The sequence below is a fragment of the Tachysurus fulvidraco genome, chromosome 5, assembly GCF_022655615.1.
Source record: "Tachysurus fulvidraco isolate hzauxx_2018 chromosome 5, HZAU_PFXX_2.0, whole genome shotgun sequence".
NCBI classification, from domain to species: domain Eukaryota; kingdom Metazoa; phylum Chordata; class Actinopteri; order Siluriformes; family Bagridae; genus Tachysurus; species Tachysurus fulvidraco.
In genome coordinates, this window is record NC_062522.1 from 6057256 (window position 1) to 6082854 (window position 25599).

The 25599-nt window shown below is 43.9% G+C and overlaps 36 non-coding genes across 36 annotated transcripts; all 36 read left to right on the forward strand.

The window, feature by feature from the left end:
- The first annotated feature begins 398 nt into the window (after positions 1-398).
- Positions 399-480, forward strand: trnas-aga. Its single transcript has one exon. It is a non-coding gene; the product is annotated as a tRNA-Ser (tRNA).
- Positions 481-1040: 560 nt separating this feature from the next.
- trnas-aga lies at positions 1041-1122 on the forward strand. The gene has a single exon. It is a non-coding gene; the product is annotated as a tRNA-Ser (tRNA).
- Positions 1123-1286: 164 nt separating this feature from the next.
- Positions 1287-1369, forward strand: trnal-cag. Its single transcript has one exon. It is a non-coding gene; the product is annotated as a tRNA-Leu (tRNA).
- A 1723-nt stretch (positions 1370-3092) lies between these two features.
- Positions 3093-3174, forward strand: trnas-aga. The gene has a single exon. It is a non-coding gene; the product is annotated as a tRNA-Ser (tRNA).
- Positions 3175-3338: 164 nt separating this feature from the next.
- trnal-cag lies at positions 3339-3421 on the forward strand. The gene has a single exon. It is a non-coding gene; the product is annotated as a tRNA-Leu (tRNA).
- Positions 3422-4209: 788 nt separating this feature from the next.
- Positions 4210-4291, forward strand: trnas-aga. Its single transcript has one exon. It is a non-coding gene; the product is annotated as a tRNA-Ser (tRNA).
- Positions 4292-4455: 164 nt separating this feature from the next.
- Positions 4456-4538, forward strand: trnal-cag. The gene has a single exon. It is a non-coding gene; the product is annotated as a tRNA-Leu (tRNA).
- Positions 4539-5316: 778 nt separating this feature from the next.
- Positions 5317-5398, forward strand: trnas-aga. Its single transcript has one exon. It is a non-coding gene; the product is annotated as a tRNA-Ser (tRNA).
- Positions 5399-5562: 164 nt separating this feature from the next.
- Positions 5563-5645, forward strand: trnal-cag. The gene has a single exon. It is a non-coding gene; the product is annotated as a tRNA-Leu (tRNA).
- A 1724-nt stretch (positions 5646-7369) lies between these two features.
- trnas-aga lies at positions 7370-7451 on the forward strand. The gene has a single exon. It is a non-coding gene; the product is annotated as a tRNA-Ser (tRNA).
- A 164-nt stretch (positions 7452-7615) lies between these two features.
- trnal-cag lies at positions 7616-7698 on the forward strand. Its single transcript has one exon. It is a non-coding gene; the product is annotated as a tRNA-Leu (tRNA).
- A 798-nt stretch (positions 7699-8496) lies between these two features.
- Positions 8497-8578, forward strand: trnas-aga. The gene has a single exon. It is a non-coding gene; the product is annotated as a tRNA-Ser (tRNA).
- A 157-nt stretch (positions 8579-8735) lies between these two features.
- Positions 8736-8818, forward strand: trnal-cag. Its single transcript has one exon. It is a non-coding gene; the product is annotated as a tRNA-Leu (tRNA).
- Positions 8819-9617: 799 nt separating this feature from the next.
- Positions 9618-9699, forward strand: trnas-aga. Its single transcript has one exon. It is a non-coding gene; the product is annotated as a tRNA-Ser (tRNA).
- A 164-nt stretch (positions 9700-9863) lies between these two features.
- On the forward strand, positions 9864-9946 carry trnal-cag. Its single transcript has one exon. It is a non-coding gene; the product is annotated as a tRNA-Leu (tRNA).
- An 802-nt stretch (positions 9947-10748) lies between these two features.
- trnas-aga lies at positions 10749-10830 on the forward strand. The gene has a single exon. It is a non-coding gene; the product is annotated as a tRNA-Ser (tRNA).
- Positions 10831-10987: 157 nt separating this feature from the next.
- trnal-cag lies at positions 10988-11070 on the forward strand. Its single transcript has one exon. It is a non-coding gene; the product is annotated as a tRNA-Leu (tRNA).
- A 1630-nt stretch (positions 11071-12700) lies between these two features.
- Positions 12701-12783, forward strand: trnal-cag. The gene has a single exon. It is a non-coding gene; the product is annotated as a tRNA-Leu (tRNA).
- A 1383-nt stretch (positions 12784-14166) lies between these two features.
- On the forward strand, positions 14167-14248 carry trnas-aga. Its single transcript has one exon. It is a non-coding gene; the product is annotated as a tRNA-Ser (tRNA).
- Positions 14249-14404: 156 nt separating this feature from the next.
- trnal-cag lies at positions 14405-14487 on the forward strand. Its single transcript has one exon. It is a non-coding gene; the product is annotated as a tRNA-Leu (tRNA).
- A 1421-nt stretch (positions 14488-15908) lies between these two features.
- trnas-aga lies at positions 15909-15990 on the forward strand. Its single transcript has one exon. It is a non-coding gene; the product is annotated as a tRNA-Ser (tRNA).
- Positions 15991-16154: 164 nt separating this feature from the next.
- trnal-cag lies at positions 16155-16237 on the forward strand. Its single transcript has one exon. It is a non-coding gene; the product is annotated as a tRNA-Leu (tRNA).
- A 799-nt stretch (positions 16238-17036) lies between these two features.
- trnas-aga lies at positions 17037-17118 on the forward strand. The gene has a single exon. It is a non-coding gene; the product is annotated as a tRNA-Ser (tRNA).
- Positions 17119-17282: 164 nt separating this feature from the next.
- Positions 17283-17365, forward strand: trnal-cag. Its single transcript has one exon. It is a non-coding gene; the product is annotated as a tRNA-Leu (tRNA).
- A 1421-nt stretch (positions 17366-18786) lies between these two features.
- On the forward strand, positions 18787-18868 carry trnas-aga. Its single transcript has one exon. It is a non-coding gene; the product is annotated as a tRNA-Ser (tRNA).
- A 164-nt stretch (positions 18869-19032) lies between these two features.
- trnal-cag lies at positions 19033-19115 on the forward strand. The gene has a single exon. It is a non-coding gene; the product is annotated as a tRNA-Leu (tRNA).
- A 799-nt stretch (positions 19116-19914) lies between these two features.
- Positions 19915-19996, forward strand: trnas-uga. Its single transcript has one exon. It is a non-coding gene; the product is annotated as a tRNA-Ser (tRNA).
- A 164-nt stretch (positions 19997-20160) lies between these two features.
- On the forward strand, positions 20161-20243 carry trnal-cag. The gene has a single exon. It is a non-coding gene; the product is annotated as a tRNA-Leu (tRNA).
- A 799-nt stretch (positions 20244-21042) lies between these two features.
- Positions 21043-21124, forward strand: trnas-aga. The gene has a single exon. It is a non-coding gene; the product is annotated as a tRNA-Ser (tRNA).
- Positions 21125-21288: 164 nt separating this feature from the next.
- On the forward strand, positions 21289-21371 carry trnal-cag. Its single transcript has one exon. It is a non-coding gene; the product is annotated as a tRNA-Leu (tRNA).
- Positions 21372-22170: 799 nt separating this feature from the next.
- On the forward strand, positions 22171-22252 carry trnas-aga. Its single transcript has one exon. It is a non-coding gene; the product is annotated as a tRNA-Ser (tRNA).
- Positions 22253-22416: 164 nt separating this feature from the next.
- trnal-cag lies at positions 22417-22499 on the forward strand. The gene has a single exon. It is a non-coding gene; the product is annotated as a tRNA-Leu (tRNA).
- A 799-nt stretch (positions 22500-23298) lies between these two features.
- Positions 23299-23380, forward strand: trnas-aga. The gene has a single exon. It is a non-coding gene; the product is annotated as a tRNA-Ser (tRNA).
- A 164-nt stretch (positions 23381-23544) lies between these two features.
- On the forward strand, positions 23545-23627 carry trnal-cag. The gene has a single exon. It is a non-coding gene; the product is annotated as a tRNA-Leu (tRNA).
- A 1289-nt stretch (positions 23628-24916) lies between these two features.
- trnas-aga lies at positions 24917-24998 on the forward strand. The gene has a single exon. It is a non-coding gene; the product is annotated as a tRNA-Ser (tRNA).
- A 164-nt stretch (positions 24999-25162) lies between these two features.
- Positions 25163-25245, forward strand: trnal-uag. The gene has a single exon. It is a non-coding gene; the product is annotated as a tRNA-Leu (tRNA).
- Positions 25246-25599: the final 354 nt, after the last annotated feature.

Genomic DNA, 25599 nt, shown 5'->3' on the forward strand with positions numbered 1-25599 from the left:
TTGGCAGTGCTGGGGTTTTAACCCTGATTCTCAAATCAACAACCCAGAGCCTTAACCACTTAAGCACTAATTGCATAATTAATTAGACTTAATAAACCTATAAAAGCATATAGGGCCAAAAAACAGCCCTGGACTCTTGACACAAGGCAGGTTGTGTCCATGGATTCAAGCAGAAATCCAGATTTATCAGTCCTGCCTATATTTCTCAGTCTTCAGTTCTCACACGACACTCATGTTGTGCACTCAGATGCTTTTCTTCTCACCACAAAAATACTGAGTGGTTACCTGAGTTACTGTAGCTCTAGTTATTCTCTCATCAACAAGGGCTTTCCGTCTTCAGGACTGATGCTCACTGGATGTATTTTCTTTATTGCACTATCAGCTATATTGCCGCGCATGTAGTTGTGGCCGAGTGATTACGGCGATGGACTAGAAATCCATTGGGGTCTCCCCGCGCAAGTTCGAATTCTGCCGACTACGTCAGTCGTTTAGTTTGTTGATAGAGAACCTGTGCATAGTCCCCACCTGAAGGTTAAAACTTTTGGATTGAGGCCCACAATAGCATCTGAAACAAATCCATTCACAGCAGCGGTTCGAACGCAGAGGAGTAGGTCTGCGCTTCTGTTTACCAGAAAATGGGTAATACTTGGTCATTGTGTTTGACGATGAGATTAATCTTTTGCCATTGGCATGATTCAAAATACAATGCCTTTTTGACTACAAAGCTGAAGCTTATTGATTTGGGATTGAGGCCCCCTGTAGCACGTTCATCAACTCAAACAATCAAATCCCAGTAGTGGGGTGTCAAACACCAAAGAGTAGGTCTGAGCTTCTGCTTACCAGAGGATGGGTGACAAGTGGTCAGTGTGTTCCAAGATAAGCTTATTTTTTCTTCTATTGGCACAGAATATTTACAAGTCAACCAACTACACTGCCTTGTTGTGTTTCTTGTGGAGACCATGTGCATGGTCCTTAAAATCAGACATGAAACAACAAAACAAAGAGCTTTAACGAACATTCAGAGCTAATCTGCTGCGCTTGTAGTCGTGGCCGAGTGGTTAAGGCGATGGACTAGAAATACATTGGGGTCTCCCCGCGCAAGTTTGAATCCTGCCGACTACGTCATGCCTTTTGTTTGTCAACGGGCATTTGAAACTTGCCTTAGGGGACGTATTCCCCAAAAAGCAGAATAGTTCAAGATACCGGCCTGTGTCCTTACCAAAACTGATGCTGCGCTCTAGAGATGATGAATGCATTTTTGAGGGGTTGATTTTAGCCATGATCGTGTCAGGATGGCCGAGCGGTCTAAGGCGCTGCGTTCAGGTCGCAGTCTCCCCTGGAGGCGTGGGTTCAAATCCCACTTCTGACAATGGACCCTCCCTTTTGTCTCAGGATCCTGTACATGAAGGAGAAAAAAGGCTTTGAACTTAGATTGCAGTATTCATGCCTTTCATCTTCAAAGTGCATGACCATGCGAGAAACCTTTAATTGCTTTGGATTCTAAGCTACATTCTACTGCCCTGGCATGCTTTTACAGTCTCGCCCACAAATGATTGCACAGTGAAACAACTAGACTGCCTTGCTGAGATGTTGATAGAGAACCTGTGCCTTGTCCCCACCTGAAAGTTAAATTTTTTGGATTGAGGCCCACAGTAGCATCTGAAACAAATCCATTCACAGCAGCGGTTCGAACGCAGAGGAGTAGGTCTGCACTTCTGTTTACCAGAAAATGGGTAAAACTTGGTCATTGTGTTTGACGATGAGATTAATCTTTTGCCATTGGCATGATTCAAAATACAATACTTTTTGACTAAGGCGCTGCGTTCAGGTCGCAGTCTCCCCTGGAGGCGTGGGTTCAAATCCCACTTCTGACAATGGACCCTACCTTTTTTCTCAGGATCCTGTACATGAAGGAGAAAAAAGCTTTCAACTTAGATTGCAGTATTCATGCCTTTCATCTTCAAAGTGCGAGACCATGCGAGAAACCCTTAATTGCTTTGGATTCTAAACTACATTCTACTGCCCTGGCATGCTTTTACAGTCTCGCCCACAAATGATTGCACAGTGAAACGCCTTGCTGAGATGTTGATAGAGAACCTGTGCATAGTCCCCACCTGAAGGTTAAAACTTTTGGATTGAGGCCCACAGTAGCATCTGAAACAAATCCATTCACAGCAGCGGTTCGAACGCAGAGGAGTAGGTCTGCGCTTCTGTTTACCAGAAATTGGGTAATACTTGGTCATTGTGTTTGACGATGAGATTAATCTTTTGCCATTGGCATGATTCAAGAGTCTTGTCCATAGAATGCTTGTCCATAGAATGTTTTTGACTACAAAGCTGAAGCTTATTGATTTGGGATTGAGGCCCCCTGTAGCATGTTCATCAACTGAAACTAATCAAATCCCAGTAGTGGGGTGTCAAACACCAAAGAGTAGGTCTGAGCTTCTGTTTACTAGAAGATGGGTGACAAGTGGTCAGTGTGTTCCAAGATAAGCTTTTTTTTCTTCTATTGGCACAGAATATCTACAAGTCAACCAACTACACTGCCTTGTTGTGTTTCTTGTGGAGACCATGTGCATGACTAGAAATCCGTTGGTGTCTTCCCGCGCAAGTTCGAATCCTGCCGACTACGTCACTCCTTTTGTTTGTCAACGGGCATTTAAAACCCGCCTTAGAGGACGTATTCCCCAAACAGCAGAATAGTTCAAGATACCGGCCTGTGTCCTTAATGGATTCAAGAGTCTTGTCCATAGAATGCTTGTCCATAGAATGTTTTTGACTACAAAGCTGAAGCTTATTGATTTGGGATTGAGGCCCCCTGTAGCATGTTCATCAACTGAAACTAATCAAATCCCAGTAGTGGGGTGTCAAACACCAAAGAGTAGGTCAGAGCTTCTGTTTACTAGAAGATGGGTGACAAGTGGTCAGTGTGTTCCAAGATAAGCTTATTTTTTCTTCTATTGGCTCAGAATATTTACAAGTCAACCAACTACACTGCCTTATTGTGTTTCTTGTGGATGGTCCTTAAAACCAGACATGAAACAACAAAACAAGGAGCTTTAACGAACATTCAGAGACAATCTGCTGCGCTTGTAGTCGTGGCCGAGTGGTTAAGGCGATGGACTAGAAATCCATTGGGGTCTCCCCGCGCAAGTTCGAATCCTGCCGACTACGTCACTCCTTTTGTTTGTCAACGGGCATTTGAAACTTGCCTTAGGGGACGTGTTCCCCAAAAAGCAGAATAGTTCAAGATACCGGCCTGTGTCCTTACCAAAACTGATGCTGCGCTCTAGAGATGATGAATGCATTTTTGAGGGGTTGATTTTAACCATGATTGTGTCAGGATGGCCGAGCTGTCTAAGGCGCTGCGTTCAGGTCGCAGTCTCCTATGGAGGCGTGGGTTCAAATCCCACTTCTGACAATGGAACCTACCTTTTTTCTCAGGATCCTGTACATGAAGGAGAAAAAAAGCTTTCAACTTAGATTGCAGTATTCATGCCTTTCATCTTCAAAGTGCGAGACCATGCGAGAAATCCTTAATTGCTTTGGATTCTAAGCTACATTCTACTGCCCTGGCATGCTTTTACAGTCTCGCCCACAAATGATTGCACAGTGAAACAACTAGACTGCCTTGCTGAGATGTTGATAGAGAACCTGTGCATAGTCCCCACCTGAAGGTTAAAACTTTTGGATTGAGGCCCACAGTAGCATCTGAAACAAATCCATTCACAGCAGCGTTTCGAACGCAGAGGAGAAGGTCTGCGCTTCTGTTTACCAGAAAATGGGTAAAACTTGGTCATTGTGTTTGACGATGAGATTAATCATTTTCCATTGGCATGATTCAAGAGTCTTGTCCATAGAATGCTTGTCCATAGAATGTTTTTGACTACAAAGCTGAAGCTTATTGATTTGGGATTGAGGCCCCCTGTAGCACGTTCATCAACTCAAACAATCAAATCCCAGTAGTGGGGTGTCAAACACCAAAGAGTAGGTCTGAGCTTCTGCTTACCAGAAGGTGGGTGACAAGTGGTCAGTGTGTTCCAAGGTAAGCTTATTTTTTCTTCTATTGGCACAGAATATTTACAAGTCAACCAACTACACTGCCTTGTTGTGTTTCTTGTGGAGACCATGTGCATGGTCCTTAAAACCAGACATGCAACAACAAAACAAAGAGCTTTAACGAACATTCAGAGACAATCTGCTGCGCTTGTAGTCGTGGCCGAGTGGTTAAGGCGATGGACTAGAAATCCATTGGGGTCTCCCCGCGCAAGTTTGAATCCTGCCGACTATGTCACTTCCTTTGTTTGTCAACGGGCATTTGAAACCCGCCTTAGGGGACGTGTTCCCCAAAAAGCAGAATAGTTAAAGATACAGGCCTGTGTCCTTACCTAAACTGATGCTGCGCTCTAGAGATGATGAATGCATTTTTGAGGGGTTGATTTCAACCATAAGTATGTCAGGATGGCCGAGCGGTCTAAGGCGCTGCGTTCAGGTCGCAGTCTCCCCTGGAGGCGTGGGTTCAAATCCCACTTCTGACAATGGACCCTGCCTTTTTTCTTAGGATCCTGTACATGAAGGAGAAAAAAAGCTTTCAACTTAGATTGCAGTATTCATGCCTTTCATCTTCAAAGTGCGAGACCATGCGAGAAACCCTTAATTGCTTTGGATTCTAAGCTATATTCTACTGCCCTGGCATGCTTTTACAGTCTCGCCCACAAATGATTGCACAGTGAAACAACTAGACTGTCTTGCTGAGATGTTGATAGAGAACCTTTGCATAGTCCCCACCTGAAGGTTAAAACTTTTGGATTGAGGCCCACAGTAGCATCCGAAACAAATCCATTCACAGCAGCGGTTCGAACGCAGAGGAGTAGGTCTGCGCTTCTGTTTACCAGAAAATGGGTAATACTTGGTCATTGTGTTTGACGATGAGATTAATCTTTTGCCATTGGCATGATTCAAGAGTCTTGTCCATAGAATGCTTGTCCATAGAATGTTTTTGACTACAAAGCTGAAGCTTATTGATTTGGGATTGAGGCCCCCTGTAGCATGTTCATCAACTGAAACTAATCAAATCCCAGTAGTGGGGTGTCAAACACCAAAGAGTAGGTCAGAGCTTCTGTTTACTAGAAGATGGGTGACAAGTGGTCAGTGTGTTCCAAGATAAGCTTATTTTTTCTTCTATTGGCTCAGAATATTTACAAGTCAACCAACTACACTGCCTTATTGTGTTTCTTGTGGATGGTCCTTAAAACCAGACATGAAACAACAAAACAAGGAGCTTTAACGAACATTCAGAGACAATCTGCTGCGCTTGTAGTCGTGGCCGAGTGGTTAAGGCGATGGACTAGAAATCCATTGAGGTCTCCCCGCGCAAGTTCGAATCCTGCCGACTACGTCACTCCTTTTGTTTGTCAACGGGCATTTGAAACTTGCCTTAGGGGACGTGTTCCCCAAAAAGCAGAATAGTTCAAGATACCGGCCTGTGTCCTTACCAAAACTGATGCTGCGCTCTAGAGATGATGAATGCATTTTTGAGGGGTTGATTTTAACCATGATTGTGTCAGGATGGCCGAGCGGTCTAAGGCGCTGCGTTCAGGTCGCAGTCTCCTATGGAGGCGTGGGTTCAAATCCCACTTCTGACAATGGAACCTGCCTTTTTTCTTAGGATCCTGTACATGAAGGAGAAAAAAAGCTTTCAACTTAGATTGCAGTATTCATGCCTTTCATCTTCAAAGTGCGAGACCATGCGAGAAACCCTTAATTGCTTTGGATTCTAAGCTACATTCTACTGCCCTGGCATGCTTTTACAGTCTCGCCCACAAATGATTGCACAGTGAAACAACTAGACTGCCTTGCTGAGATGTTGATAGAGAACCTGTGCATAGTCCCCACCTGAAGGTTAAAACTTTTGGATTGAGGCCCACAGTAGCATCTGAAACAAATCCATTCACAGCAGCGGTTCGAACGCAGAGGAGTAGGTCTGCACTTCTGTTTACCAGAAAATGGGTAAAACTTGGTCATTGTGTTTGACGATGAGATTAATCTTTTGCCATTGGCATGATTCAAAATACAATGCCTTTTTGACTAAGGCGCTGCGTTCAGGTCGCAGTCTCCCCTGGAGGCGTGGGTTCAAATCCCACTTCTGACAATGGACCCTACCTTTTTTCTCAGGATCCTGTACATGAAGGAGAAAAAAGCTTTCAACTTAGATTGCAGTATTCATGCCTTTCATCTTCAAAGTGCGAGACCATGCGAGAAACCCTTAATTGCTTTGGATTCTAAACTACATTCTACTGCCCTGGCATGCTTTTACAGTCTCGCCCACAAATGATTGCACAGTGAAACGCCTTGCTGAGATGTTGATAGAGAACCTGTGCATAGTCCCCACCTGAAGGTTAAAACTTTTGGATTGAGGCCCACAGTAGCATCCGAAACAAATCCATTCACAGCAGCGGTTCGAACGCAGAGGAGTAGGTCTGCGCTTCTGTTTACCAGAAAATGGGTAATACTTGGTCATTGTGTTTGACGATGAGATTAATCTTTTGCCATTGGCATGATTCAAGAGTCTTGTCCATAGAATGCTTGTCTATAGAATGTTTTTGACTACAAAGCTGAAGCTTATTGATTTGGGATTGAGGCCCCCTGTAGCATGTTCATCAACTGAAACTAATCAAATCCCAGTAGTGGGGTGTCAAACACCAAAGAGTAGGTCAGAGCTTCTGTTTACTAGAAGATGGGTGACAAGTGGTCAGTGTGTTCCAAGATAAGTTTTTTTTTCTTCTATTGGCACAGAATATCTACAAGTCAACCAACTACACTGCCTTGTTGTGTTTCTTGTGGAGACCATGTGCATGACTAGAAATCCGTTGGTGTCTTCCCGCGCAAGTTCGAATCCTGCCGACTACGTCACTCCTTTTGTTTGTCAACGGGCATTTGAAACCCGCCTTAGAGGACGTATTCCCCAAACAGCAGAATAGTTCAAGATACCGGCCTGTGTCCTTAATGGATTCAAGAGTCTTGTCCATAGAATGCTTGTCCATAGAATGTTTTTGACTACAAAGCTGAAGCTTATTGATTTGGGATTGAGGCCCCCTGTAGCATGTTCATCAACTGAAACTAATCAAATCCCAGTAGTGGGGTGTCAAACACCAAAGAGTAGGTCAGAGCTTCTGTTTACTAGAAGATGGGTGACAAGTGGTCAGTGTGTTCCAAGATAAGCTTATTTTTTCTTCTATTGGCTCAGAATATTTACAAGTCAACCAACTACACTGCCTTATTGTGTTTCTTGTGGATGGTCCTTAAAACCAGACATGAAACAACAAAACAAGGAGCTTTAACGAACATTCAGAGACAATCTGCTGCGCTTGTAGTCGTGGCCGAGTGGTTAAGGCGATGGACTAGAAATCCATTGGGGTCTCCCCGCGCAAGTTCGAATCCTGCCGACTACGTCACTCCTTTTGTTTGTCAACGGGCATTTGAAACTTGCCTTAGGGGACGTGTTCCCCAAAAAGCAGAATAGTTCAAGATACCGGCCTGTGTCCTTACCAAAACTGATGCTGCGCTCTAGAGATGATGAATGCATTTTTGAGGGGTTGATTTTAACCATGATTGTGTCAGGATGGCCGAGCGGTCTAAGGCGCTGCGTTCAGGTCGCAGTCTCCTATGGAGGCGTGGGTTCAAATCCCACTTCTGACAATGGAACCTACCTTTTTTCTCAGGATCCTGTACATGAAGGAGAAAAAAGCTTTCAACTTAGATTGCAGTATTCATGCCTTTCATCTTCAAAGTGCGAGACCATGCGAGAAATCCTTAATTGCTTTGGATTCTAAGCTACATTCTACTGCCCTGGCATGCTTTTACAGTCTCGCCCACAAATGATTGCACAGTGAAACAACTAGACTGCCTTGCTGAGATGTTGATAGAGAACCTGTGCATAGTCCCCACCTGAAGGTTAAAACTTTTGGATTGAGGCCCACAGTAGCATCTGAAACAAATCCATTCACAGCAGCGGTTCGAACGCAGAGGAGTAGGTCTGCACTTCTGTTTACCAGAAAATGGGTAAAACTTGGTCATTGTGTTTGACGATGAGATTAATCTTTTGCCATTGGCATGATTCAAGAGTCTTGTCCATAGAATGTTCGTAGTTAACAAAATACAATGCCTTTTTGACTACAAAGCTGAAGCTTATTGATTTGGGATTGAGCCCCCCTGTAGCATGTTCATCAACTGAAACTAATCAAATCCCAGTAGTGGGGTGTCAAACACCAAAGAGTAGGTCTGAGCTTCAGCTTACCAGAAGATGGGTAACAAATGGTCAGTGTGTTCCAAGATAAGCTTATTTCTTGTTCCACTGGCACAGAATATTTACAATTCATCCAACTACACTGCCTTGTTGTGTTTCTTGTGGAGACCCTGTGCATTGTCCTTAAAAGCAGACATGAAACAACAAAACAAAGACCTTTAATGGAAATTCAGATTTAGGCTGCTGCGTTTGTAGTCGTGGCCGAGTGGTTAAGGCGATGGACTAGAAATCCATTGGGGTCTCCCCGCGCAAGTTCGAATCCTGCCGACTACGTAAGTCGTTTTGTTTGTCAACGGGCATTTGAAACTTGCCATAGGGGACATGTTCCCTAAAAAACAGAATAGTTCAAGATACCGTCCTTACCAAAACTGATGCTGCACTCTAGAGATGATGAATGCATTTTTGAGGGGTTGATTTTAACCATGATCGTGTCAGGATGGCCGAGCGGTCTAAGGCGCTGCGTTCAGGTCGCAGTCTCCTCTGGAGGCGTGGGTTCAAATCCCACTTCTGACAATGGACCCTGCCTTTTTTCTTAGGATCCTGTACATGAAGGAGAAAAAAAGCTTTCAACTTAGATTGCAGTATTCATGCCTTTCATCTTCAAAGTGCGAGACCATGCGAGAAACCCTTAATTGCTTTGGATTCTAAGCTACATTCTACTGCCCTGGCATGCTTTTACAGTCTCGCCCACAAATGATTGCACAGTGAAACAACTAGACTGCCTTGCTGAGATGTTGATAGAGAACCTGTGCATAGTCCCCACCTGAAGGTTAAAACTTTTGGATTGAGGCCCACAGTAGCATCTGAAACAAATCCATTCACAGCAGCGGTTCGAACGCAGAGGAGTAGGTCTGCACTTCTGTTTACCAGAAAATGGGTAAAACTTGGTCATTGTGTTTGACGATGAGATTAATCTTTTGCCATTGGCATGATTCAAGAGTCTTGTCCATAGAATGTTTGTAGTTAACAAAATACAATGCCTTTTTGACTACAAAGCTGAAGCTTATTGATTTGGGATTGAGCCCCCCTGTAGCATGTTCATCAACTGAAACTAATCAAATCCCAGTAGTGGAGTGTCAACCACCAAAGAGTAGGTCTGAGCTTCTGCTTACCAGAAGATGGGTGACAAGTGGTCAGTGTGTTCCAAGATAAGCTTATTTTTTGTTCTATTGGCACAGAATATTTACAAGTCAACCAACTACACTGCCTTGTTGTGTTTCTTGTGGAGACCATGTGCATGGTCCTTAAAATCAGACATGAAACAACAAAACAAAGAGCTTTAAAGAACATTCAGAGATAATCTGCAGCGCTTGTAGTCGTGGCCGAGTGGTTAAGGCGATAGACTAGAAATCCATTGGGGTCTCCCCGCGCAAGTTCGAATTCTGCCGACTACGTCACTCCATTTGTTTGTCAACGGGCATTTGAAACCCGCCTTAAAGGACGTATTCCCCAAAAAGCAGAATAGTTAAAGATACAGGCCTGTGTCCTTACCTAAACTGATGCTGCGCTCTAGAGATGATGAATGCATTTTTGAGGGGTTGATTTCAACCATAAGTATGTCAGGATGGCCGAGCGGTCTAAGGCGCTGCGTTCAGGTCGCAGTCTCCCCTGGAGGCGTGGGTTCAAATCCCACTTCTGACAATGGACCCTGCCTTTTTTCTTAGGATCCTGTACATGAAGGAGAAAAAAAAACCTTTCAACTTAGATTGCAGTATTCATGCCTTTCATCTTCAAAGTGCGAGACCATGCGAGAAACCCTTAATTGCTTTGGATTCTAAGCTACATTCTACTGCCCTGGCATGCTTTTACAGTCTCGCCCACAAATGATTGCACAGTGAAACAACTAGACTGCCTTGCTGAGATGTTGATAGAGAACCTGTGCATAGTCCCCACCTGAAGGTTAAAACTTTTGGATTGAGGCCCACAGTAGCATCTGAAACAAATCCATTCACAGCAGCGGTTCGAACGCAGAGGAGTAGGTCTGCACTTCTGTTTACCAGAAAATGGGTAAAACTTGGTCCTTGTGTTTGACGATGAGATTAATCTTTTGCCATTGGCATGATTCAAGAGTCTTGTCCATAGAATGTTCGGTAGTGAACAAAATGCAATGCCTTTTTGACTGCAAAGCTGAAACTTATCGATTTGGGATTGAGACCGTCTGTAGCATGTTCATCAACTGAATCAAATCAAATCCCAGTAGTGGGGTGTCAAACACCAAAGAGTAGGTCTGAGCTTCTGCTTACCAGAAGATGGGTGACAAGTGGTCAGTGTGTTCCAAGATAAGCTTATTTCTTGTTCCACTGGCACAGAATATTTACAATTCATCCAACTACACTGCCTTGTTGTGTTTCTTGTGGAGACCCTGTGCATTGTCCTTAAAAGCAGACATGAAACAACAAAACAAAGACCTTTAATGGAAATTCAGAGAAAAGCTGCTGTGTTTGTAGTCGTGGCCGAGTGGTTAAGGCGATGGACTAGAAATCCATTGGGGTCTCCCCGCGCAAGTTCGAATCCTGCTGACTACGTTGGTTGTTTTGTTTGTCAACGGGCATTTGAAACTTGCCATAGGGGACATGTTCCCTAAAAAACAGAATAGTTCAAGATACCGTCCTTACCAAAACTGATGCTGCGCTCTAGAGATGATGAATGCATTTTTGAGGGGTTGATTTTAACCATGATCGTGTCAGGATGGCCGAGCGGTCTAAGGCGCTGCGTTCAGGTCGCAGTCTCCCCTGGAGGCGTGGGTTCAAATCCCACTTCTGACAATGGACCCTACATTTATTCTCAAGATCCTGTACATGAAGGAGAAAAAAGGCCTTCAATTTAAATTGCTGTCTTTATGCCTTTCATCTTCAAAGTGCGAGACCATGCGAGAAACCCTTAATTGCTTTGGATTCTAAGCTACATTCTACTGCCCTGGCATGCTTTTACAGTCTCGCCCACAAATGATTGCACAATGAACCAACTAGACTGCCTTGCTGAGATGTTGATAGAGACCCTGAGCATAGTCTCCACCTGAAGGTTAAAACTTTTGGATTGAGGCCCACAGTAGCATCTGAAACAAATCCATTCACAGCAGCGGTTCAAACGCTTAGGCGTAGGTCTACGCTTCTGTTTACCAGAAAATGGGTAAAACTTGGTCATTGTGTTTGACGATGAGATTAATCTTTTGCCATTGGAATGATTCAAGAGTCTTTTCCATCGAATATTCGGTAGTGAACAAAATACAATGCCTTTTTGACTACAAAGCTGAAGCTTATTGATTTGGGATTGAGGACCCCTATAGCATGTTCATCAACTGAAAGAAAAATTAAATCCAGGTAGTGGGTTCAAATCCCACTTCTGACAATGGACCCTACATTTATTCTCAAGATCCTGTACATGAAGGAGAAAAAAGGCCTTAAACTTAAATTGCCGTCTTTATGCCTTTCATCTTCAAAGTGCGAGACCATGCGAGAAACCCTTAATTGCTTTGGATTCTAAGCTACATTCTACTGCACTGGCATGCTTTTACAGTCTCGCCCACAAATGATTGCACAACGAACCAACTAGACTGCCTTGCTGAGATGTTGATAGAGACCCTGTGCATAGTCCCCACCTGAAGGTTAAAACTTTTGGATTGAGGCCCACAGTAGGATATGAAACAAATCCATTCACAGCAGTGGTTCAAACGCCGAGGAGTTGGTCTACGCCTCTGTTTACCAGAAAATGGGTAAAACTTGGTCCTTGTGTTTGACGATGAGATTAATCTTTTGCCATTGGCATGATTCAAGAGTCTTGTCCATAGAATGTTCGGTAGTGAACAAAATGCAATGCCTTTTTGACTGCAAAGCTGAAACTTATCGATTTGGGATTGAGACCGTCTGTAGCATGTTCATCAACTGAATCAAATCAAATCCCAGTAGTGGGGTGTCAAACACCAAAGAGTAGGTCTGAGCTTCTGCTTACCAGAAGATGGGTGACAAGTGGTCAGTGTGTTCCAAGATAAGCTTATTTCTTGTTCCACTGGCACAGAATATTTACAATTCATCCAACTACACTGCCTTGTTGTGTTTCTTGTGGAGACCCTGTGCATTGTCCTTAAAAGCAGACATGAAACAACAAAACAAAGACCTTTAATAGAAATTCAGATACAAGCTGCTGCGTTTGTAGTCGTGGCCGAGTGTTTAAGGTGATGGAAAAGAAATCCATTGGGGTCTACCCCGCGCAAGTTCGAATCCTGCCGACTACGTCAGTCGTTTTGTTTTGTCAACGGGCATTTGAAACGTGCCATAGGGGACATGTTCCCCAAAAACAGAATAGTTCAAGATACCGTCCTGTGTCCTTGCCAAAACTGATGCTGCGCTCTAGAGATGATGAATGCATTTTTGAGGGGTTGATTTTAACCATGATCGTGTCAGGATGGCCGAGCGGTCTAAGGCGCTGCGTTCAGGTCGCAGTCTCCCCTGGAGGCGTGGGTTCAAATCCCACTTCTGACAATGGACCCTACATTTATTCTCAAGATCCTGTACATGAAGGAGAAAAAAGGCCTTAAACTTAAATTGCCGTCTTTATGCCTTTCATCTTCAAAGTGCGAGACCATGCGAGAAACCCTTAATTGCTTTGGATTCTAAGCTACATTCTACTGCCCTGGCATGCTTTTACAGTCTCGCCCACAAATGATTGCACAATGAACCAACTAGACTGCCTTGCTGAGATGTTGATAGAGACCCTGAGCATAGTCTCCACCTGAAGGTTAAAACTTTTGGATTGAGGCCCACAGTAGCATCTGAAACAAATCCATTCACAGCAGCGGTTCAAACGCTTAGGCGTAGGTCTACGCTTCTGTTTACCAGAAAATGGGTAAAACTTGGTCATTGTGTTTGACGATGAGATTAATCTTTTGCCATTGGAATGATTCAAGAGTCTTTTCCATCGAATATTCGGTAGTGAACAAAATACAATGCCTTTTTGACTACAAAGCTGAAGCTTATTGATTTGGGATTGAGGACCCCTATAGCATGTTCATCAACTGAAAGAAAAATTAAATCCAGGTAGTGGGTTCAAATCCCACTTCTGACAATGGACCCTACATTTATTCTCAAGATCCTGTACATGAAGGAGAAAAAAGGCCTTAAACTTAAATTGCCGTCTTTATGCCTTTCATCTTCAAAGTGCGAGACCATGCGAGAAACCCTTAATTGCTTTGGATTCTAAGCTACATTCTACTGCACTGGCATGCTTTTACAGTCTCGCCCACAAATGATTGCACAACGAACCAACTAGACTGCCTTGCTGAGATGTTGATAGAGACCCTGTGCATAGTCCCCACCTGAAGGTTAAAACTTTTGGATTGAGGCCCACAGTAGGATATGAAACAAATCCATTCACAGCAGTGGTTCAAACGCCGAGGAGTTGGTCTACGCCTCTGTTTACCAGAAAATGGGTAAAACTTGGTCCTTGTGTTTGACGATGAGATTAATCTTTTGCCATTGGCATGATTCAAGAGTCTTGTCCATAGAATGTTCGGTAGTGAACAAAATGCAATGCCTTTTTGACTGCAAAGCTGAAACTTATCGATTTGGGATTGAGACCGTCTGTAGCATGTTCATCAACTGAATCAAATCAAATCCCAGTAGTGGGGTGTCAAACACCAAAGAGTAGGTCTGAGCTTCTGCTTACCAGAAGATGGGTGACAAGTGGTCAGTGTGTTCCAAGATAAGCTTATTTCTTGTTCCACTGGCACAGAATATTTACAATTCATCCAACTACACTGCCTTGTTGTGTTTCTTGTGGAGACCCTGTGCATTGTCCTTAAAAGCAGACATGAAACAACAAAACAAAGACCTTTAATGGAAATTCAGATTTAGGCTGCTGCGTTTGTAGTCGTGGCCGAGTGGTTAAGGCGATGGACTAGAAATCCATTGGGGTCTCCCCGCGCAAGTTCGAATCCTGCCGACTACGTAAGTCATTTTGTTTGTCAACGGGCATTTGAAACTTGCCATAGGGGACGTGTTCCCCAAAAAACAGAATAGTTCAGATACCGTCCTTACCAAAACTGATGCTGCGCTCTAGAGATGATGAATGCATTTTTGAGGGGTTGATTTTAACCATGATCGTGTCAGGATGGCCGAGCGGTCTAAGGCGCTGCGTTCAGGTCGCAGTCTCCCCTGGAGGCGTGGGTTCAAATCCCACTTCTGACAATGGACCCTACATTTATTCTCAAGATCCTGTACATGAAGGAGAAAAAAGGCCTTCAATTTAAATTGCTGTCTTTATGCCTTTCATCTTCAAAGTGCGAGACCATGCGAGAAACCCTTAATTGCTTTGGATTCTAAGCTACATTCTACTGCCCTGGCATGCTTTTACAGTCTCGCCCACAAATGATTGCACAATGAACCAACTAGACTGCCTTGCTGAGATGTTGATAGAGACCCTGAGCATAGTCTCCACCTGAAGGTTAAAACTTTTGGATTGAGGCCCACAGTAGCATCTGAAACAAATCCATTCACAGCAGCGGTTCAAACGCTTAGGCGTAGGTCTACGCTTCTGTTTACCAGAAAATGGGTAAAACTTGGTCATTGTGTTTGACGATGAGATTAATCTTTTGTCATTGGCATGATTCAAGAGTCTTGTCCATAGAATGTTCGGTAGTGAACAAAATGCAATGCCTTTTTGACTGCAAAGCTGAAACTTATCGATTTGGGATTGAGACCGTCTGTAGCATGTTCATCAACTGAATCAAATCAAATCCCAGTAGTGGAGTGTCAACCACCAAAGAGTAGGTCTGAGCTTCTGCTTACCAGAAGATGGGTGACAAGTGGTCAGTGTGTTCCAAGATAAGCTTATTTTTTGTTCTATTGGCACAGAATATTTACAAGTCAACCAACTACACTGCCTTGTTGTGTTTCTTGTTGAGACCGTGTGCATGGTCCTTAAAACCAGACATGAAACAACAAAACAAAGAGCTTTAACGAACATTCAGAGACAATCTGCCGTGCTTGTAGTCGTGGCCGAGTGGTTAAGGCGATGGACTAGAAATCCATTGGGGAGATGTTGATAGCGAACCTGTGCATAGTCCCCACCTGAAGGTTAAAACTTTTGGATTGAGGCCCACAGTAGCATCTGAAACAAATCCATTCACAGCAGCGGTTCGAACGCAGAGGAGTAGGTCTGCACTTCTGTTTACCAGAAAATGGGTAAAACTTGGTCATTGTGTTTGACGATGAGATTAATCTTTTGCCATTGGCATGATTCAAGAGTCTTGTCCATAGAATGCTTGTCCATAGAATGTTTTTGACTACAAAGCTGAAGCTTATTGATTTGGGATTGAGGCCCCCTGTAGCATGTTCATCAACTGAAACTAATCAAATCCCAGTAGTGGGGTGTCAAACACCAAAGAGTAGGTCTGAGCTTCTGCTTACCAGAAGATGGGTGACAAGTGGTCAGTGTGTTCCAAGATAAGCTTATTTTTTCTTCTATTGGCTCAGAATATTTACAAGTCAACCAACTACACTGCCTTATTGTGTTTCTTGTGGAGACCATGTGCATGGTCCTTAAAACCAGACATGAAACAACAAAACAAGGAGCTTTAACGAACATTCAGAGACAATCTGCCGCGCTTGTAGTCGTGGCCGAGTGGTTAAGGCGATGGACTAGAAATCCATTGGGGTCTCCCCGCGCAAGTTCGAATCCTGCCGACTACGTCACTCCTTTTGTTTGTCAACGGGCATTTGAAACTTGCCTTAGGGGACGTGTTCCCCAAAAAGCAGAATAGTTCAAGATACCGGCCTGTGTCCTTACCAAAACTGATGCTGCGCTCTAGAGATGATGAATGCATTTTTGAGGGGTTGATTTTAACCATGATTGTGTCAGGATGGCCGAGCGGTCTAAGGCGCTGCGTTCAGGTCGCAGTCTCCTATGGAGGCGTGGGTTCAAATCCCACTTCTGACAATGGAACCTACCTTTTTTCTCAGGATCCTGTACATGAAGGAGAAAAAAAGCTTTCAACTTAGATTGCAGTATTCATGCCTTTCATCTTCAAAGTGCGAGACCATGCGAGAAATCCTTAATTGCTTTGGATTCTAAGCTACATTCTACTGCCCTGGCATGCTTTTACAGTCTCGCCCACAAATGATTGCACAGTGAAACAACTAGACTGCCTTGCTGAGATGTTGATAGAGAACCTGTGCATAGTCCCCACCTGAAGGTTAAAACTTTTGGATTGAGGCCCACAGTAGCATCTGAAACAAATCCATTCACAGCAGCGGTTCGAACGCAGAGGAGTAGGTCTGCACTTCTGTTTACCAGAAAATGGGTAAAACTTGGTCATTGTGTTTGACGATGAGATTAATCTTTTGCCATTGGCATGATTCAAGAGTCTTGTCCATAGAATGTTCGTAGTTAACAAAATACAATGCCTTTTTGACTACAAAGCTGAAGCTTATTGATTTGGGATTGAGCCCCCCTGTAGCATGTTCATCAACTGAAACTAATCAAATCCCAGTAGTGGGGTGTCAAACACCAAAGAGTAGGTCTGAGCTTCAGCTTACCAGAAGATGGGTAACAAATGGTCAGTGTGTTCCAAGATAAGCTTATTTTTTGTTCTATTGGCACAGAATATTTACAAGTCAACCAACTACACTGCCTTGTTGTGTTTCTTGTGGAGACCATGTGCATGGTCCTTAAAATCAGACATGAAACAACAAAACAAAGAGCTTTAAAGAACATTCAGAGATAATCTGCAGCGCTTGTAGTCGTGGCCGAGTGGTTAAGGCGATAGACTAGAAATCCATTGGGGTCTCCCCGCGCAAGTTCGAATTCTGCCGACTACGTCACTCCATTTGTCTGTCAACGGGCATTTGAAACCCGCCTTAAAGGACGTATTCCCCAAAAAGCAGAATAGTTAAAGATACAGGCCTGTGTCCTTACCTAAACTGATGCTGCGCTCTAGAGATGATGAATGCATTTTTGAGGGGTTGATTTCAACCATAAGTATGTCAGGATGGCCGAGCGGTCTAAGGCGCTGCGTTCAGGTCGCAGTCTCCCCTGGAGGCGTGGGTTCAAATCCCACTTCTGACAATGGACCCTGCCTTTTTTCTTAGGATCCTGTACATGAAGGAGAAAAAAAGCTTTCAACTTAGATTGCAGTATTCATGCCTTTCATCTTCAAAGTGCGAGACCATGCGAGAAACCCTTAATTGCTTTGGATTCTAAGCTACATTCTACTGCCCTGGCATGCTTTTACAGTCTCGCCCACAAATGATTGCACAGTGAAACAACTAGACTGCCTTGCTGAGATGTTGATAGAGAACCTGTGCATAGTCCCCACCTGAAGGTTAAAACTTTTGGATTGAGGCCCACAGTAGCATCTGAAACAAATCCATTCACAGCAGCGGTTCGAACGCAGAGGAGTAGGTCTGCGCTTCTGTTTACCAGAAAATGGGTAAAACTTGGTCATTGTGTTTGACGATGAGATTAATCTTTTGCCATTGGCATGATTCAAGAGTCTTGTCCATAGAATGTTCGTAGTTAACAAAATACAATGCCTTTTTGACTACAAAGCTGAAGCTTATTGATTTGGGATTGAGCCCCCCTGTAGCATGTTCATCAACTGAAACTAATCAAATCCCAGTAGTGGAGTGTCAACCACCAAAGAGTAGGTCTGAGCTTCTGCTTACCAGAAGATGGGTGACAAGTGGTCAGTGTGTTCCAAGATAAGCTTATTTTTTGTTCTATTGGCACAGAATATTTACAAGTCAACCAACTACACTGCCTTGTTGTGTTTCTTGTGGAGACCATGTGCATGGTCCTTAAAACCAGACATGAAACAACAAAACAAAGAGCTTTAACGAACATTCAGAGACAATCTGCCGTGCTTGTAGTCGTGGCAGAGTGGTTAAGGCGATGGACTAGAAATCCATTGGGGAGATGTTGATAGCGAACCTGTGCATAGTCCCCACCTGAAGGTTAAAACTTTTGGATTGAGGCCCACAGTAGCATCTGAAACAAATCCATTCACAGCAGCGGTTCGAACGCAGAGGAGTAGGTCTGCACTTCTGTTTACCAGAAAATGGGTAAAACTTGGTCATTGTGTTTGACGATGAGATTAATCTTTTGCCATTGGCATGATTCAAGAGTCTTGTCCATAGAATGCTTGTCCATAGAATGTTTTTGACTACAAAGCTGAAGCTTATTGATTTGGGATTGAGCCCCCCTGTAGCATGTTCATCAACTGAAACTAATCAAATCCCAGTAGTGGGGTGTCAAACACCAAAGAGTAGGTCTGAGCTTCTGCTTACCAGAAGATGGGTGACAAGTGGTCAGTGTGTTCCAAGATAAGCTTACTTTTTTCTTCTATTGGCTCAGAATATTTACAAGTCAACCAACTACACTGCCTTATTGTGTTTCTTGTGGAGACCATGTGCATGGTCCTTAAAACCAGACATGAAACAACAAAACAAGGAGCTTTAACGAACATTCAGAGACAATCTGCCGCGCTTGTAGTCGTGGCCGAGTGGTTAAGGCGATGGACTAGAAATCCATTGGGGTCTCCCCGCGCAAGTTCGAATCCTGCCGACTACGTCACTCCTTTTGTTTGTCAACGGGCATTTGAAACTTGCCTTAGGGGACGTGTTCCCCAAAAAGCAGAATAGTTCAAGATACCGGCCTGTGTCCTTACCAAAACTGATGCTGCGCTCTAGAGATGATGAATGCATTTTTGAGGGGTTGATTTTAACCATGATTGTGTCAGGATGGCCGAGCGGTCTAAGGCGCTGCGTTCAGGTCGCAGTCTCCTATGGAGGCGTGGGTTCAAATCCCACTTCTGACAATGGAACCTACCTTTTTTCTCAGGATCCTGTACATGAAGGAGAAAAAAAGCTTTCAACTTAGATTGCAGTATTCATGCCTTTCATCTTCAAAGTGCGAGACCATGCGAGAAACCCTTAATTGCTTTGGATTCTAAGCTACATTCTACTGCCCTGGCATGCTTTTACAGTCTCGCCCACAAATGATTGCACAGTGAAACAACTAGACTGCCTTGCTGAGATGTTGATAGAGAACCTGTGCATAGTCCCCACCTGAAGGTTAAAACTTTTGGATTGAGGCCCACAGTAGCATCTGAAACAAATCCATTCACAGCAGCGGTTCGAACGCAGAGGAGTAGGTCTGCACTTCTGTTTACCAGAAAATGGGTAAAACTTGGTCATTGTGTTTGACGATGAGATTAATCTTTTGCCATTGGCATGATTCAAGAGTCTTGTCCATAGAATGTTCGTAGTTAACAAAATACAATGCCTTTTTGACTACAAAGCTGAAGCTTATTGATTTGGGATTGAGCCCCCCTGTAGCATGTTCATCAACTGAAACTAATCAAATCCCAGTAGTGGGGTGTCAAACACCAAAGAGTAGGTCTGAGCTTCTGCTTACCAGAAGATGGGTGACAAGTGGTCAGTGTGTTCCAAGATAAGCTTATTTTTTGTTCTATTGGCACAGAATATTTACAAGTCAACCAACTACACTGCCTTGTTGTGTTTCTTGTGGAGACCATGTGCATGGTCCTTAAAATCAGACATGAAACAACAAAACAAAGAGCTTTAAAGAACATTCAGAGATAATCTGCAGCGCTTGTAGTCGTGGCCGAGTGGTTAAGGCGATGGACTTGAAATCCATTGAGGTCTTCTCGTGCAAGTTCGAATCCAGCCGACTACGTCATGCCTTTTGTTTGTCAACGGGCATTTGAAACCCGCCTTAGGGGACGTATTCCCCAAAAAGCAGAATAGTTCAAGATACCGGCCTGTGTCCTTACCAAAACTGATGCTGCGCTCTAGAGATGATGAATGCATTTTTGAGGGGTTGATTTTAACCATGATTGTGTCAGGATGGCCGAGCGGTCTAAGGCGCTGCGTTAAGGTCGCAGTCTCCCCTGGAGGCGTGGGTTCAAATCCCACTTCTGACAATGGACCCTGCCTTTTTTCTTAGGATCCTGTACATGAAGGAGAAAAAAAGCTTTCAACTTAGATTGCAGTATTCATGCCTTTCATCTTCAAAGTGCGAGACCATGCGAGAAACCCTTAATTGCTTTGGATTCTAAGCTACATTCTACTGCCCTGGCATGCTTTTACAGTCTCGCCCACAAATGATTGCACAGTGAAACAACTAGACTGCCTTGCTGAGATGTTGATAGAGAACCTGTGCATAGTCCCCACCTGAAGGTTAAAACTTTTGGATTGAGGCCCACAGTAGCATCTGAAACAAATCCATTCACAGCAGCGGTTCGAACGCAGAGGAGTAGGTCTGCACTTCTGTTTACCAGAAAATGGGTAAAACTTGGTCATTGTGTTTGACGATGAGATTAATCTTTTGCCATTGGCATGATTCAAGAGTCTTGTCCATAGAATGTTCGTAGTTAACAAAATACAATGCCTTTTTGACTACAAAGCTGAAGCTTATTGATTTGGGATTGAGCCCCCCTGTAGCATGTTCATCAACTGAAACTAATCAAATCCCAGTAGTGGGGTGTCAAACACCAAAGAGTAGGTCTGAGCTTCTGCTTACCAGAAGATGGGTGACAAGTGGTCAGTGTGTTCCAAGATAAGCTTATTTTTTGTTCTATTGGCACAGAATATTTACAAGTCAACCAACTACACTGCCTTATTGTGTTTCTTGTGGAGACCATGTGCATGGTCCTTAAAACCAGACATGAAACAACAAAACAAAGAGCTTTAACGAACATTCAGAGACAATCTGCCGCGCTTGTAGTCGTGGCCGAGTGGTTAAGGCGATGGACTAGAAATCCATTGGGGTCTCCCCGCGCAAGTTCGAATCCTGCCGACTACGTCACTCCTTTTGTTTGTCAACGGGCATTTGAAACTTGCCTTAGGGGACGTGTTCCCCAAAAAGCAGAATAGTTCAAGATACCGGCCTGTGTCCTTACCAAAACTGATGCTGCGCTCTAGAGATGATGAATGCATTTTTGAGGGGTTGATTTTAACCATGATTGTGTCAGGATGGCCGAGCGGTCTAAGGCGCTGCGTTCAGGTCGCAGTCTCCCCTGGAGGCGTGGGTTCAAATCCCACTTCTGACAATGGAACCTACCTTTTTTCTCAGGATCCTGTACATGAAGGAGAAAAAAAGCTTTCAACTTAGATTGCAGTATTCATGCCTTTCATCTTCAAAGTGCGAGACCATGCGAGAAACCCTTAATTGCTTTGGATTCTAAGCTACATTCTACTGCCCTGGCATGCTTTTACAGTCTCGCCCACAAATGATTGCACAGTGAAACAACTAGACTGCCTTGCTGAGATGTTGATAGAGAACCTGTGCATAGTCCCCACCTGAAGGTTAAAACTTTTGGATTGAGGCCCACAGTAGCATCTGAAACAAATCCATTCACAGCAGCGGTTCGAACGCAGAGGAGTAGGTCTGCACTTCTGTTTACCAGAAAATGGGTAAAACTTGGTCATTGTGTTTGACGATGAGATTAATCTTTTGCCATTGGCATGATTCAAGAGTCTTGTCCATAGAATGTTCGTAGTTAACAAAATACAATGCCTTTTTGACTACAAAGCTGAAGCTTATTGATTTGGGATTGAGCCCCCCTGTAGCATGTTCATCAACTGAAACTAATCAAATCCCAGTAGTGGGGTGTCAAACACCAAAGAGTAGGTCTGAGCTTCAGCTTACCAGAAGATGGGTGACAAATGGTCAGTGTGTTCCAAGATAAGCTTATTTTTTGTTCTATTGGCACAGAATATTTACAAGTCAACCAACTACACTGCCTTGTTGTGTTTCTTGTGGAGACCATGTGCATGGTCCTTAAAATCAGACATGAAACAACAAAACAAAGAGCTTTAAAGAACATTCAGAGATAATCTGCAGCGCTTGTAGTCGTGGCCGAGTGGTTAAGGCGATAGACTAGAAATCCATTGGGGTCTCCCCGCGCAAGTTCGAATTCTGCCGACTACGTCACTCCATTTGTTTGTCAACGGGCATTTGAAACCCGCCTTAAAGGACGTATTCCCCAAAAAGCAGAATAGTTAAAGATACAGGCCTGTGTCCTTACCTAAACTGATGCTGCGCTCTAGAGATGATGAATGCATTTTTGAGGGGTTGATTTCAACCATAAGTATGTCAGGATGGCCGAGCGGTCTAAGGCGCTGCGTTCAGGTCGCAGTCTCCCCTGGAGGCGTGGGTTCAAATCCCACTTCTGACAATGGACCCTACCTTTTTTCTCAGGATCCTGTACATGAAGGAGAAAAAAAGCTTTCAACTTAGATTGCAGTATTCATGCCTTTCATCTTCAAAGTGCGAGACCATGCGAGAAACCCTTAATTGCTTTGGATTCTAAGCTACATTCTACTGCCCTGGCATGCTTTTACAGTCTCGCCCACAAATGATTGCACAGTGAAACAACTAGACTGCCTTGCTGAGATGTTGATAGAGAACCTGTGCATAGTCCCCACCTGAAGGTTAAAACTTTTGGATTGAGGCCCACAGTAGCATCTGAAACAAATCCATTCACAGCAGCGGTTCGAACGCAGAGGAGTAGGTCTGCACTTCTGTTTACCAGAAAATGGGTAAAACTTGGTCATTGTGTTTGACGATGAGATTAATCTTTTGCCATTGGCATGATTCAAGAGTCTTGTCCATAGAATGTTCGTAGTTAACAAAATACAATGCCTTTTTGACTACAAAGCTGAAGCTTATTGATTTGGGATTGAGCCCCCCTGTAGCATGTTCATCAACTGAAACTAATCAAATCCCAGTAGTGGAGTGTCAACCACCAAAGAGTAGGTCTGAGCTTCTGCTTACCAGAAGATGGGTGACAAGTGGTCAGTGTGTTCCAAGATAAGCTTATTTTTTGTTCTATTGGCACAGAATATTTACAAGTCAACCAACTACACTGCCTTGTTGTGTTTCTTGTGGAGACCATGTGCATGGTCCTTAAAATCAGACATGAAACAACAAAACAAAGAGCTTTAAAGAACATTCAGAGATAATCTGCAGCGCTTGTAGTCGTGGCCGAGTGGTTAAGGCGATAGACTAGAAATCCATTGGGGTCTCCCCGCGCAAGTTCGAATTCTGCCGACTACGTCACTCCATTTGTTTGTCAACGAGCATTTGAAACCCGCCTTAAAGGACGTATTCCCCAAAAAGCAGAATAGTTAAAGATACCGGCCTGTGTCCTTACCAAAACTGATGCTGCGCTCTAGAGATGATGAATGCATTTTTGAGGGGTTGATTTTAACCATGATTGTGTCAGGATGGCCGAGCGGTCTAAGGCGCTGCGTTAAGGTCGCAGTCTCCCCTGGAGACGTGGGTTCAAATCCCACTTCTGACAATGGACCCTGCCTTTTTTCTCAGGATCCTGTACATGAAGGGGAAAAAAAGCTTTCAACTTAGATTGCAGTTTTCATGCCTTTCATCTTCAAAGTGCGAGACCATGCGAGAAACCCTTAATTGCTTTGGATTCTAAGCTATATTCTACTGCCCTGGCATGCTTTTACAGTCTCGCCCACAAATGATTGCACAGTGAAACAACTAGACTGTCTTGCTGAGATGTTGATAGAGAACCTTTGCATAGTCCCCACCTGAAGGTTAAAACTTTTGGATTGAGGCCCACAGTAGCATCTGAAACAAATCCATTCACAGCAGCGGTTCGAACGCAGAGGAGTAGGTCTGCGCTTCTGTTTACCAGAAAATGGGTAAAACTTGGTCATTGTGTTTGACGATGAGATTAATCTTTTGCCAATGGCATGATTCAAAATACAATGCCTTTTTGACTAAGGCGCTGCGTTCAGGTCGCAGTCTCCCCTGGAGGCGTGGGTTCAAATCCCACTTCTGACAATGGACCCTACCTTTTTTCTCAGGATCCTGTACATGAAGGAGAAAAAAGCTTTCAACTTAGATTGCAGTATTCATGCCTTTCATCTTCAAAGTGCGAGACCATGCGAGAAACCCTTAATTGCTTTGGATTCTAAGCTACGTTTTACTGCCCTGGCATGCTTTTACAGTCTCGCCCACAAATGATTGCACAGTGAAACGCCGTGCTGAGATGTTGATAGAGAACCTGTGCATAGTCCCCACCTGAATGTTAAAACTTTTGGATTGAGGCCCACAGTAGCATCCGAAACAAATCCATTCACAGCAGCGGTTCGAACGCAGAGGAGTAGGTCTGCGCTTCTGTTTACCAGAAAATGGGTAATACTTGGTCATTGTGTTTGACGATGAGATTAATCTTTTGCCATTGGCATGATTCAAGAGTCTTGTCCATAGAATGTCGTAGTACAAATAGAATGTTTTTGACTACAAAGCTGAAGCTTATTGATTTGGGATTGAGGCCCCCTGTAGCATGTTCATCAACTGAAACTAATCAAATCCCAGTAGTGGAGTGTCAACCACCAAAGAGTAGGTCTGAGCTTCTGCTTACCAGAAGATGGGTGACAAGTGGTCAGTGTGTTCCAAGATAAGCTTATTTTTTCTTCTATTGGCACAGAATATTTACAAGTCAACCAACTACACTGCCTTGTTGTGTTTCTTGTGGAGACCATGTGCATGGTCCTTAAAATCAGACATGAAACAACAAAACAAAGAGCTTTAACGAACATTCAGAGATAATCTGCCGTGCTTGTAGTCGTGGCAGAGTGGTTAAGGCGATGGTCTAGAAATCCATTGGGGTCTCCCCGCGCAAGTTCGAATTCTGCCGACTACGTCACTCCGTTTGTTTGTCAACGGGCATTTGAAACCCGCCTTAAAGGACGTATTCCCCAAAAAGCAGAATAGTTAAAGATACAGGCCTGTGTCCTTACCTAAACTGATGCTGCGCTCTAGAGATGATGAATACATTTTTGAGGGGTTGATTTCAACCATAAGTATGTCAGGATGGCCGAGCGGTCTAAGGCGCTGCGTTTAGGTCGCAGTCTCCCCTGGAGGCGTGGGTTCAAATCCCACTTCTGACAATGGACCCTGCCTTTTTTCTTAGGATCCTGTACATGAAGGAGAAAAAAAGCTTTCAACTTAGATTGCAGTATTCATGCCTTTCATCTTCAAAGTGCGAGACCATGCGAGAAACCCTTAATTGCTTTGGATTCTAAGCTACATTCTACTGCCCTGGCATGCTTTTACAGTCTCGCCCACAAATGATTGCACAGTGAAACAACTAGACTGCCTTGCTGAGATGTTGATAGAGAACCTGTGCATAGTCCCCACCTGAAGGTTAAAACTTTTGGATTGAGGCCCACAGTAGCATCTGAAACAAATCCATTCACAGCAGCGGTTCGAACGCAGAGGAGTAGGTCTGCACTTCTGTTTAC